Source organism: Mizuhopecten yessoensis, unplaced genomic scaffold (genome assembly GCF_002113885.1).
Source record: "Mizuhopecten yessoensis strain PY_sf001 unplaced genomic scaffold, ASM211388v2 scaffold10979, whole genome shotgun sequence".
Classification (NCBI taxonomy): Eukaryota; Metazoa; Mollusca; class Bivalvia; order Pectinida; family Pectinidae; genus Mizuhopecten; species Mizuhopecten yessoensis.
Genome location: NW_018408817.1, coordinates 1,166,390 through 1,180,620, shown reverse-complemented (window position 1 = coordinate 1,180,620; position 14,231 = coordinate 1,166,390). Strand labels below are relative to the sequence as shown.

The following is a 14,231-nucleotide window of genomic DNA, read 5'->3' as shown; positions in this document are numbered from 1 at the left end:
CAGAGATGATGTAGATACCATCACCAATAATTCCTTGTGTTTATCTAAATCCTCTGTCCAAGATCTTTCAGTTTATCACAATATTCAGGTGAAAATTTCCAACCCTTAGCACGTCTACTTTATAACTCATAACATTTGATGTGAAATCACTTTATACCATCAGGCAATTGCTGTACTTTTTCAATTTCTTGAAATGGATCCAGAATCAATAAATTCAATAATACTTATTTTTTTTTTTATATAAAAATGGAGAAGCCAACCTGTATATACTGCAGGCCTCGGGACATTTGTTACGCTTACGATCGCATTGCCTGACAATGCGCATCGTCAAAGGATGTACAAGCAGGTCGTATACATCATCTCCATGGCGACACGTTTTGACAGACATTCCCATCTGCTCAGGGTCTAAGGTACTACTACGAAAATCGCCGCCAACACTGATGATGATGCATTTTCGCCTTTCAATCTGATTTACTAACAATCCAAAAAAGTTCAGACATCATATTCAAGGAAATTTATATCTCTGCTTGTCTTCTTGACAAATATTTCAGTCAGAAAAAAAAGATACTTCTGACAAAAAACCCAGATGGTAGATTTAAATCGATCTTGTTTGTCTGCAGAGTTCAAGGCCAGGGTTCAAGGCCAGGGGTCAAACCATCACTACAGAAAGAGGGGATGGAGACTGGAGGTTTTTATGTGTGATAACGTGATTACAATTATTGGTAGTGTCAAATGGTGTTACATTCTTACTCAGAAAACTCGCACAATTCCCTTTAGGCAATATGTGGGTAAGTGTACATAGTAAGTAAACAGCCAGACATACTTGAAACAAAAGTGTGTATGTATAGGGTAGTTTATAGCTCCACAATTAATCACACTTGCAATAAAACTCATCTCTTAGCTGTTGTACCTAATATACCATATTTATTGCAATTAGCACCAGGACACTTGACAAGTTGGTTAAAGGGGGCACTCAATAAGGTAACAAAATATCAATTATGGCTGTTGCTGTGTACAAAGGTGATGTAACTGTCAAACACATTCCCCTGCTGTCTTGGTAAAAGGTGAGTGCACTGTCCACTGAGCCAGTACCAGACTACCATTGTTAGCACCCAGGGCACTAGAATAACTAGAACACTGACAGGTCACTAGAATAATTAGAACACTGACAGGTCACTAGAATAATTAGAACACTGACAGGTCACTAGAATAATTAGCTGAAGGGGGTCTTATGTTAACAAAACATGGCTGTGTGCAAAGGTGACTTAACCGTCAAACATATTCTGAAGTGAAGTTCAACATTATTCACTCTCTTTGTACAATCATGATTGTAAGACAGATATGTGACTGATATAAAGTGTATAACACCAGAACACTCACTGACTGGCAGGGTCACAGGAGGGCCCAGGTGAGTAAGGGGGCAATTGCATCATTTTCAAGAGGTGGCAAAGAACCTTTACTTGTATGCTTAGAGCGGTCGGGGGTTGTCAAGGCAGTCGCTGTAGCAGCATCATATACAATTGTTAATACAGATCAGTCACCTTGAACATCACTACTCTTGTATCAGTTCAAAATGGATTTCATTCCAGGGGTTGACGACACTTCACGATTAGAATCCCATTATCAAACGTCATTACTTTATGTAGCCTAACCATATCACAATAGGACACAGTCATCAATATAAGTACTGATGATGGTACAGTGCACTGGGTTAAAACTCGAGTAGTTTTTATGGCCGGAAAAATGTGGGAGAAAAATAATAAATCAAGCCTCAGGCTGAAACTCAAAAATCTTCACCCTTGGTTTGAGATTTCTATATCTACACCACAGTGGAGAGAAAGTTAGAACCTATTGATCGGATGACTGAGAAATGAAGAAGAAATCGGTCTTGTACCATGTGATTTGCTGTCTTTTGTCGTGAGGAAACAATTAACTATATAAACGATGTCCCATCAACGTTAACACGACACTAAATCCTGAAGGCAGCCACATTAAATAACTTTTTTTCCATTAATAGTCCAACAAATCTATCTAAACCGGAATACAAGACAAAAGCCATCTTTCAGCAAGCATCATATTTGACTTTTGTGCACTTATATTGTGTTAGGAGAGAATGAAGCAAACAGCAGACGAGACATAAGATTGGATTCTCAATTACCTTTATGTAAGGAGCAACTTCTAAAAACGTGTAAATTTCAGCCTTTTGTTATAAGAGTACAACGCTGTTTATATACGACATACAGAGACAAGGAAGCAAACCTATACCTGAAGAATAGGTTTGTTTTTGGCATTGAAATCTTATTTTACGAGCTTTCAAAAACGTTTGTTAGCTTTGACATGCAAAGAATCTTTTCCTTGAAAAGGGAAACAAACGTTTTTGAAAGCTCACAAAATAAGTTTTCAATTCCTGTTTGTGATCAAAAGAAACCTAGCCTTAATTGTTCATATCAAACTGATGAATCTTATTCCGAGTATAACTAAATACCACTACAACACACAAGCAAACTATCAGTTATACCTGACGATAAAGCAAAACACGTGCAGGTATCAATAGCTTTACCTGAAGATCAAGCAAAACACGTGCACGTATCAATAGCTTTACCTGAAGATTAAGCTAAACACATGCACGTATCAATAGCTTTACCTGAAGATCAAGCTAAACACGTGCACGTATCAATAGCTTTACCTGAAGATCAAGCTAAACACAGGCACGTATCAATAGCTTTACCTGAAGATCAAGCTAAACACGTGCACGTATCAATAGCTTTACCTGAAGATCAAGCTAAACACGTGCACGTATCAATAGCTTTACCTGAAGATCAAGCTAAACATGTGCACGTATCAATAGCTTTACCTGAAGATCAAGCTAAACACATGCACGTATCAATAGTTTTACCTGAAGATCAAGCTAAACACGTGCACGTATCAATAGCTTTACCTGAAGATCAAGCTAAACACGTGCACGTATCAATAGCTTTACCTGAAGATCAAGCTAAACACGTGCACGTATCAATAGCTTTACCTGAAGATCAAGCTAAACACGTGCACGTATCAATAGCTTTACCTGAAGATCAAGCTAAACACAGGCACGTATCAATAGCTTTACCTGAAAACATAGAACAATGTTAGCATACATGTGCATCAACTATACAAAGATGTGAAGTTATTTTTTCCCTTGTAAATTCCAATAGTTGGTGGAACTTGATTTCTTTTTTTTTTAAAGGGACAAGTTTATACTTACGGCAAAGAAAGGAAGAATCATGGATACAAATCACTCCAACAGATTCAGCAATGTTTAAATTGATAGGCCTGTATTAGTCCTCTATTGAGATACAAGGTTTAGAGACTTCAAAGACTCCAAGGACGACATCCAATGGAAGATGTGGATCATCAATGTTACATCAACTGTTCACACAATCAAATCTGTCACCATTCAACAAGAAAAATCACTTTCAAGGCAAAAGCTTAATTCTAAAACATCCACAAAAAATCTACAGATCATGAGTAGATGTGTGAAAGTCTATGTTATAAAGACCAACACTGTTGTATAGCTGGTTAACTGTGAATACATTCTAGCCTCCAAACTCACCTTCTCTTCAGGAAACCTGTCTTATCCAGGACCTTGAGGCAATATGTTCAATACTCATTCATAAACTTTCCTGGTGAAATTTTAAACGAACAGGTGCTTGATCCAACCTCAAAACTCAAACACCGCACAATTCATTGGCATCAATCGAAAGAATTGTAGCGTGCTCTCAAATTTAAAAACGTGTTGACATCCGTGGAGAGATATTGTTACGCGGCCAATAGAAAGTTTTGTTCTGCTCATACACAAGTGATTATCTACCACAAGGCCGATAGCATGTCAGCAAATAATTACATGTATAATTCACAAGGTAAGCGTGTTATCAAAACCCCAGTAATTATCCCTATTAAAGCGCTCACAACACAATATATCTAACGCTGCGTACAAACAACGCTCTATTCAAACACTGCAAATTTATTTTTCTAGTCATTTTTCATTTTGTGAAATTTAAACAAATAATCAGAAGACAATTAGGTGTAGAGAAAAATTGTTTTTCTCTGTCGTTATTTCTTTCGAACGATTTGGTAGTGTGGCGAAGAGATTACCTGAAAACTGTGTGTACAAAATATTCTTTTCACTTACAATTATGAATTCCAATCCTAGTGACTGAAATGATTGTGTGAATTTACGGCCTCTTCTGTTGTATACAAATTGTATTGTACAGGCGAGTTTGTAAATTAAATTATTTGTGAGTGAAGAAATAATTGTCAACGCCAGACGTAAATTGTTTCAGAATTAACACAAATTAACGTGACAGTTCCAACATTTGAATACAACTTAACAACAGGACTACTTAAAACCCTTAACAACAAGTTTCCTTCAATAAACCCAATATTCTCGGACCTAGGGGGTCACTTCATTGCTGTTTACGCTGACAAAGAATTTCTGAAATGACAAGATTAGTCCCTTGTTCACAGCTAGGACACAGATTCTTATATAATGAACATCAGATAGCTAGTTGTTAGTTGTTACAGTCATACTAACAAGCTGTGGGGTGGGGTGGGTGTAACTTATATAATGAACATCAGATAGCTAGTTGCTAGTTGTTACAGTCACACTAACAAGCTGTGGGGTTGGGGTTGTAACTTATATAATGAACATCAGAGAGCTACTTGTTATAGTCACACTAACAAGCTGTGGGGTGGGGGGGGTTGTAACTTATATAATGAACATCAGATAGCTAGTTGTTAGTTGTTACAGTCATACTAACAAGCTGTGGGGTGGGGTGGGTGTAACTTATATAATGAACATCAGATAGCTAGTGGTTACAGTCACACTAACAAGCTGTGGGGTTGGGGTTGTAACTTATATAATGAACATCAGATAGCTAGTTGCTAGTTGTTACATTCACACTAACAAGCTGTGGGGTGGGGGTTGTATCTTATATAATGAACATCAGATAGCTAGTTGTTAGTTGTTACAGTCATACTAACAAGCTGTGGGGTGGGGTGGGTGTAACTTATATAATGAACATCAGATAGCTAGTGGTTACAGTCACACTAACAAGCTGTGGGGTGGGGGGGTTGTAAATTATATAATGAACATCAGATAGCTAGTTGTTAGTTGTTACAGTCATACTAACAAGCTGTGGGGTGGGGTGGGTGTAACTTATATAATGAACATCAGATAGCTAGTGGTTACAGTCACACTAACAAGCTGTGGGGTATGGGTTGTAACTTATATAATGAACATCAGATCGCTCGTTGCTAGTTGTTATGGTCACACTAACAAGCTGTGGGGTGGGGGTTGTATCTTATATAATGAACATCAGATAGCTAGTTGCTAGTTGTTACATTCACACTAACAAGCTGTGGGGTGGGGGTTGTAAATTATATAATGAACATCAGAGAGCTAGTTGTTACAGCCACACTAACAAGCTGTGGGGTATGGGTTGTAACTTATATAATGAACATCAGATAGCTAGTTGTTAGTTGTTACAGTCACACTAACAAGCTGTGGGGGGGGGGTGTAACTTATATAATGAACATCAGATAGCTAGTGGTTACAGTCACACTAACAAGCTGTGGGGTTGGGGTTGTAACTTATATAATGAACATCAGATCGCTCGTTGCTAGTTGTTATGGTCACACTAACAAGCTGTGGGGTGGGGGTTGTAAATTATATAATGAACATCAGATAGCTAGTTGTTAGTTGTTACAGTCATACTAACAAGCTGTGGGGTGGGGTGGGTGTAACTTATATAATGAACATCAGATAGCTAGTGGTTACAGTCACACTAACAAGCTGTGGGGTGGGGGTTATAACTTATATAATGAACATCAGAGAGCTAGTTGCTAGTTGTTATAGTCACACTAACAAGCTGTGGGGTGGGGGTTGTAAATTATATAATGAACATCAGATAGCTAGTTGTTAGTTGTTACAGTCACACTAACAAGCTGTGGGGCGGGGGTTGTAACTTATATAATGAACATCAGATAGCTAGTGGTTACAGTCACACTAACAAGCTGTGGGGTGGGGGGTTTGTAAATTATATAATGAACATCAGATAGCTAGTTGTTAGTTGTTACAGTCATACTAACAAGCTGTGGGGTGGGGTGGGTGTAACTTATATAATGAACATCAGATAGCTAGTGGTTACAGTCACACTAACAAGCTGTGGGGTATGGGTTGTAACTTATATAATGAACATCAGAAAGCTAGTTGTTACAGTCACACTAACAAGCTGTAGTGTGGGGGTTGTAACTTATATAATGAACATCCGAGAGCTAGTTGTTACAGTCACACTAACAAGCTGTGGGGTATGGGTTGTAACTTATATAATGAACATCAGAGAGCTAGTTGCTAGTTGTTACAGTCACACTAACAAGCTGTGGGTGGGGGTTGTAACTTATATAATGAACATCCGAGAGCTAGTTGTTACAGTCACACTAACAAGCTGTGGGGTGGGGGTTGTAACATGAAGGGCTGGGGTGGTGGTGTGCGGGTAAGGAGATAGGGAGGTTCTAAAGTAACAGATGGTGGTGGGGAGGGGGAGGGAAGAGGGGTAAATTGGGGAACAGGAGAGGCAGCAGCAGCAGGGTGGGGAAGGGTGTATGGGGAAGGTTTGTGAAATATGGTAAGGGTATTATGATAAGGTAATGTGTGAGGATCAGTGATATAAGAAGAAAGACTATGAATAGCTGAAGAGTGAAACAAACTGGAAAAAGATAGCTCAATGGAAACAGAAAGTTGGAGAAGGTGTAGTTGTAACGGTGTAGGGGGTTAAGCAGTAAGTAGGGGTACAGGTCAAGTCAAGTTATATAACACAAGGTCAGCTCAAGGTCGAAGTCAAATACAGCAAAAGGTCAGCTAAAGGTCAAAGTCAACATTTTCATACAAGGTCAATTAAAGTTCAAAGTCATCATTTTCATACAAGGTCAGTTCAAGGTCAAAATCAAGTTACATAACACAAGGTCAGTTCACTTTATATACCTTCTCCATCAAGAGCTGGGGTCGAAGTCAGAGATCCACTTTGTCTTTGACCTTTGGACCCAAATGACCTTGACCATTAATCCAGTGACCCTGATCTATGGTCAGTTGACTTATTCTTTAATTCCGACCAACTTTGCTTCTTAATATTATAACAAAATAAACATCAGTGAAAAATACAAAACTTGAACTTGACCCTTTGGACCCAGTAACCTGGAACTAAGGTCAGTTGACTCTGTGTTAAGTTCTGAACAACATTGCTTCATAATGTTATAACAAAATGTTCATCAGGGAAAAGGTTCAAAATTTTTACCTTGACCTTTGACCAAGTGACCTTGACCTTTGGTTAATTGACTCCTTGTTTAATTCTGAGCAACATTGCTTCAAAGTGTCATAGCAAAATGTTCACCAGTGGAAAGATACAAAATTTAACCTTGACCTTTGACCCAATGACCTTGACCTTTGGTCAGTTGACTCGTTCAATTCCGATCAACTTTGCTTCATCATGTCATAACAAATTGTTCATCAGTGACAAGATGCAAAATTTGACCTCGACCTTTGAATATCATGACCTTGACCTTTGATCTCAACTTTTTACCTCAGTGTGTCTCTTTGTTTAATTCCGAACAACTTTGCTTTATAATGTCATAGCGAAATGTTCACAAGTGAAAAGCTTCAAAATTTGACCTTGACCCCTGACCCGATGGCCTTGACCTTTGGTCAGTTTAATCCTTGTGTAATTCTGATCAACTTTGCTTCATAATGTCATTACAAAATGTTCATCAGTGAAAAGATGTAAAATTTGACCTTGACCTTTGAACCTAATGACCTTGACTTTTTACCTCAATGTGTATTTTTATGAACTGAACATCTTGACCAAGTTTCATGTACATCAGTCAATAAACACCAAAGTTATCAGCCAGGAATAAAATATGTGGACGGACAGACAGACAGTCAGACAGACAGACAGACAGACAGACAGAGTGATTACTATAGGGCACCCGTATCTCTGATACGGGGCCCTAATTAAAAGGTCAGTTCAAGGATAAAGTAAGTTCCAGAACAATGTCAAGTCAAATAGCACAAGATCAGTTCATTGATTTGATTTTCTAAATTTTAAACTGATAATAAATTAAACTAAATTGCCACCATTAAGATATGGTTGTGATTTAAAACCTTTACACAGTAATCACTAGTACAAACCACCTGTTTGTATAATGGTAAAATGACCAATCAAAGTTGTGTGTGTTCATACACATTCAATACATTAACAATACAGAATAATAACAGAATAGATTTAAATGTTATTTCTATCAATATTGTGATCAGTTCCACGCCTTATCGGACGGAAACGTGTCATATCAGCACTAAGTCTTCAGAATAAAGACGGTCACTTAACCGTTTTTTGTCACACCAACCCATTCAGGTAGGTGTATCGATCATGCACGCTTCTTTAAGATGACTGTAAAGAGGTTGTTAATGTTGTCACAGGCAGACTTACCTGTAAATTACCGTGGAGTGTTAATCCTGTACTAATTGTACGTAGTATGGGGTCTGAGTGTCGTCAGTGACACGGACGGACGACACAGCATCCCCCTGCTCCACGCGACTGTCTATACCAGATAAGATCACATCACTAATATTAGGCTGTCAGTCATTTAAAAATACAGACAATTTACATATGCTTCCATTTTGCCAGCTAGAAGACAGCATTAAAGATCACGACCTTTCCTTTCTACCTTCAGAGTTCTGTTAACAGTCCATTAGGTTGGCAGCTCTTTAGTAACAAATCATGACTTGACAAATCTAGTGGGGTTCCCCCTCCCCCTTTTAGCAATAACCATCACAACTTTCCTTACAATAGGTATTACATCAAGAAAACTAGTTTCATAAGAAATACATCAATTCAACAGCAAGTCATATGCATACATTGTGGTAATTGCCCTTCCATATACAACAACATGATGGAACCACGGCAGAAAATTAAACCAGCTGGTACGGGCAACCAATACTCAATGGCAAAAGTCAAGTTAATTTTTGTAAAAAAATAAAAATACATGGAAAACAAAAATAACGTATATACATTGTTTAGATTTATCTGAATAAAACCAGATAAAATGTGTGACAAACTTTACAAGTGAATTAACATGAATATAAATATAAGTCATGAAATACAATTGATCTATAGTAAGTTAATTTCACACCTAGACCTGTTGCCTGCCCCAGTCTCTGTGTCTACATCCTCCAACCTCCTACAGATCTTAGACTCTAAATCTCTGTCCTAACTCCATTCACCTTGTTATTCTATCTATCTTGTTGGTCCCCGAGTTTCAATCCTGCCTCCTACACACTTTAAACCCGAAATCTCTGTCCTAACTCCATTCACCGTGTTATTCTATCTATCTTGTCGGTCCCAGAGTTTCAATCCTGCCTCCTACAGACTTTAAACCCTAAATCTCTGTCCTAACTCCATTCCCCATGTATTCTATCTATCTTGTCCGTCCCCAAGTTTCAATCCTATCTCTTACACATTTTAAACCCTAAATCTCTGTCCTAACTCCATTCCCCGTGTTATTCTATCTTGTCAGTCCCTGAGTTTCAATCCTGCCTCCTACAGACTTTAAACCCGAAATCTCTGTCCTAACTCCATTCCCCATGTTATCCTATCTATCTTGTCTGTCCCGGAGGTTTCAATCCTGCCTCCTACACACTTTAAACCCTAAATCTCTGTCCTAACTCCATTCCCCGTGTTTTTCTGACAATGTTGTCAGTCCCCGAGGTTTTCCAGTCACTATCGATCCTGCCGCCTACACAATATATCACCTAAACTATATGCTGAACGAATGACATCAAAACAATGCTGTAATTCAACATTGTCACAATCTTTTGGAATCTAGTTTTTAATTACAAATTTAGTTTGAAACACGAATCCCACAACACCACCAAAGCTTCAGTTGTGAGGTAGTCGTTGCCGGTGGGAGATCTGGAGAATTGTAAAACGTATGACAATGTGTCATAACTACAGAAAACTACAGTTGATAAGATCTGGAGAATCGTAAAACATATGACAATGTGTCATAACTACAGAAAACTACAGTTGATGTGACCTGTCATATCTATGTCATAAATACGATATCATTAAAACAACTCTACTTTTGGTAGACGTATTGTCAGTAAAATTCTGGGTTATTTACTCCCTGGTGTAGGCTGGGACTAATTCTGGGTTATTTACTCCCTGGTGTAGGCTGGGACTATATGTATCAGTTTACATACATGTCATTATTTCTGTTCATTTATCAATCCGCAGAATATATTTTTATGCTACATCTCTGGGAATTTGAGTTTTAATGATACGACATATGAGATAGCCTTGACAATCTGAGTCGGCTATTATATTTCTGGTGAATCAAAACCGGTTAGATCACTGTTATTTTGTAAGAAACAGTTTTTTAAAGAGCTGTTAAAGTTTGGTGACATCTTGTAGACGTCTCCCGGGCAGTTTTATACCGCACAATCAGACAATCTACAAACTCAAAGCACTTGTTAAAATAGATATTAAATGCAAACACAATAATCTGAACAAAGTTTTCTCAAAAGCACTTTTAACAGATTTGCTTGAAGACATGTAAAAGATTTTGTTTGTCATCTTTATTTCTTTATTCTTTTTTTTTTTACAAAACCACTTATTGAAGTTTAAAGTCAATTAAATTCAAGTCTGGAAAGAATTTAAAGTTCTATTTTCTAACACAAAATATTGCAGGTCTTAAATGAAGAATGCTAATTTTTTTTATTTGGTGTAAGTTTTCTTTTACAATTATCCGGATTCTAGTATTCAGGTTGTTTACTGGATTAGAGAGTATACAATCTGTCTTTTCTGTTCTGTGATTTATTTTAAATTTTAAATGGTTTGACATTTATAAACCATCCTCATCTTATGGATGAAAAATCACATTCAAAAAGGATAAAGCATTTTCAAAAACTGACAAAAAATGCTCCATATCTGACAAGGAATGCTTAGAAACTGACAAAGTGTGCACAAAAACAGACGGAACTTATTGAGAAACTGTGAGAGTATGCTTGGTTTGGATTGTTTGTGTTTAACATCCTTATTGAGAAACTGTGAGAATATGCTTGGTTTGGATTGTTTGTGGTTTAAGTCCTTGTTGAGAAACTGTGAGAGTATGCATGGTTTGGATTGTTTGTGTTTTACATCCTTATTGAAAAACTGTGAGAGTATGCTTGGTTTGGATTTTTTGGGTTTTACATCCTTGTTGAGAAACTGAGAGAGTATGCTTGGTTTGGATTGTTTGCTTTTTACATCCTTGTTGAGAAACTGTGAGGGTATGCTTGGTTTGGATTGTTTGTGTTTAACATCCTTATTGAGAAACTGTGAGAATATGCTTGGTTTGGATTGTTTGTGTTTAACATCCTTATTGAGAAACTGTGAGAATATGCTTGGTTTGGATTGTTTGTGGTTTAAGTCCTTGTTGAGAAACTGTGAGAGTATGCTTAAGCGGGTTGGATCGTTTGTGTTTTACATCCTTGTTGAGAGACTGTGAGAGTATGCTTGGTTTGGATTTTTTGGGTTTTACATCCTTGTTGAGAAACTGTGGGAGTATGCTTGGTTTGGATTGTTTGTGTCTTACATCCTTGTTGAGAAACTGTGAGAGTATGCTGTGTTTGGATTGTTTGTGTTTTACATCCTTATTGAAAAACTGTGAGAGTATGCTTGGTTTGGAATGTTTGTGTTTTACATCCTTGTTGAGAGACTGTGAGAGTATGCTTGGTTTGGATTCTTTGTGTTTTACATCCTTGTTGAGAAATTGTGAGAGTATGCTTGGTTTGGATTGTTCGTGTTTTACATCCTTGTTGAGAAACTGTGAGAGGATGCTTAAGCGGTTTGGATCGTTTGTGTTTTACATCCTTGTTATGAAACTGTGAGAGTATGCTTGGTTTGGAACGTTTGTGTTTTACATCCTTGTTGAGAACCTGTGAGAGTATGCTGGGTTTGGATCGTTTGTGCTTTACATCCTTGTTGAGAAACTGTGAGAGTTTGCTTTGTTTGGAGTGTTTGTGTTTTACATCCTTGTTGAGAACCTGTGAGAGTATGCTTGGTTTGGATTGTTCGTGTTTTACATCCTTGTTGAGAAACTGTGAGTGTATGCTTGGCTTGGATCGTTTGTGTTTTACATCCTTGTTGAGAAATTGTGAGAGTATGCTTGGTTTGGATTGTTCGTGTTTTACATCCTTGTTGAGAAACTGTAAGAGTATGCTTGGTTTGGATCGTTTGTGTTTTTCATCCTTGTTGAGAAACTGTGAGAGTATGCTTAAGCGGGTTGGATCGTTTGTGTTTTACATCCTTGTTATGAAACTGTGAGAGTATGCTTGGTTTGGCTTGTTTGGGTTTTACATCCTTGTTGAGAAACTGTGGGAGTATGCTTGGTTTGGATTGTCTGTGTTTTACATCCTTATTGAGAAACTGTGCGAGTATGCTTGGTTTGGATTGTTTGTGTCTTACATCCTTGTTGAGAAACTGTGAGAGGATGCTTAAGCGGTTTGGATCGTTTGTGTTTTACATCCATGTTGAGAAACTGTGAGAGTATGCTTGGCTTGGTTTGTTTGTGTTTTACATCCTTGTTGAGAACCTGTGAGAGTATGCTTGGTTTGGATTGTTCGTGTTTTACATCCTTGTTGAGAAACTGAGAGAGTATGCTTGGTTTGGATTGTTTGTGTCTTACATCCTTGTTGAGAAACTGTGAGAGTTTGCTTTGTTTGGAGTGTTTGTGTTTTACATCCTTGTTGAGAATCTGTGAGAGTATGCTTGGTTTGGATTGTTCGTGTTTTACATCCTTGTTGAGAAACTGTGAGTGTATGCTTGGCTTGGATCGTTTGTGTTTTACATCCTTGTTGAGAATCTGTGAGAGTATGCTTGGTTTGGATTGTTTATGTTTTACATCCTTATTGAGAAACTGTGGGAGTATGCTTGGTTTGGATTGTCTGTGTTTTACATCCTTGTTGAGAAACTGCGAGAGTATGCTTGGTTTGGATTGTTTGCGTTTTACATCCTTGTTGAGAAACTGTGAGTGTATGCTTGGCTTGGATCGTTTGTGTTTTACATCCTTGTTGAGGAACTGTGAGAGTATGCTTGGTTTGGATTATTTGTGTTTTACATCCTTGTTGAGAAACTATGAGAGTATGCTTGGTTTGGATTGTTTATGTTTTACATCCTTATTGAGAAACTGTGCGAGTATGCTTGGTTTGGATTGTTTGTGTTTAACATCCTTATTGAGAAACTGTGAGAATATGCTTGGTTTGGATTGTTTGTGTTTAACATCCTTATTGAGAAACTGTGAGAATATGCTTGGTTTGGATTGTTTGTGTTTAACATCCTTATTGAGAAACTGTGAGAATATGCTTGGTTTGGATTGTTTGTGGTTTAAGTCCTTGTTGAGAAACTGTGAGAGTATGCTTTTTTTGGATTGTTTGTGTTTTACATCCTTGCTGAGAAACTGTGAGAGTATGCTGGGTTTGGATCGTTTGTGCTTTACATCCTTGTTGAGAAACTGTGAGTGTATGCTTGGCTTGGATCGTTTGTGTTTTACATCCTTGTTGGGAAACTGTGAGAGTATGCTTGGTTTGGATTCTTTGTGTTTTACATCCTTGTTGAGAAACTGTAAGAGTATGCTTGGTTTGGATCGTTTGTGTTTTACATTCTTGTTGAGAAACTGTGAGAGTATGCTGAAGCAGTTTGGATTGTTTGTGTTTTACATCCTTTTTGAGAAACTGTGAGAGTATGCTTGGCTTGGTTTGTTTGTGTTTTACATCCTTGTTGAGAGACTGTGAGAGTATGCTTGGTTTGGATTATTTGTGCTTTACATCCTTGTTGAGAAACTGTGAGTGTATGCTTGGCTTGGATCGTTTGTGTTTTACATCCTTGTTGAGAAATTGTGAGAGTATGCTTGGTTTGGATTGTCTGTGTTTTACATCCTTATTGAGAAACTGCGAGAGTATGCTTGGTTTGGATTATTTGTGCTTTACATCCTTGTTGAGAAACTGTGAGTGTATGCTTGGCTTGGATCGTTTGTGTTTTACATCCTTGTTGAGAAACTGTGAGAGTATGCTGAAGCAGTTTGGATCGTTTGTGTTTTACATCCTTGTTGAGAAACTGTGAGAGTATGCTTGGTTTGGATTGTTTGTGTTTTACATCCTTGTTGAG

The 14,231-nt window shown here is 37.7% G+C and overlaps 1 protein-coding gene across 13 annotated transcripts in view; it reads right to left on the bottom strand.

Annotated features, from left to right (window-relative positions):
• LOC110464274 (nephrin-like) overlaps window positions 1-14,231 on the bottom strand; it is a 376,492-nt gene that overhangs the window by 152,974 nt on the left and 209,287 nt on the right. Inside the window, exon 1 of one of the 13 annotated variants that reach the window (XM_021519394.1) lies at window positions 3,590-3,756. The exons of the other annotated variants lie outside the window; for them this stretch is intronic. The gene's annotated coding sequence lies outside the window, so the exon portion shown is untranslated. Of the gene's footprint in view, window positions 1-3,589; window positions 3,757-14,231 lie in introns of those variants that run through there. 13 annotated transcript variants of the gene reach the window in all.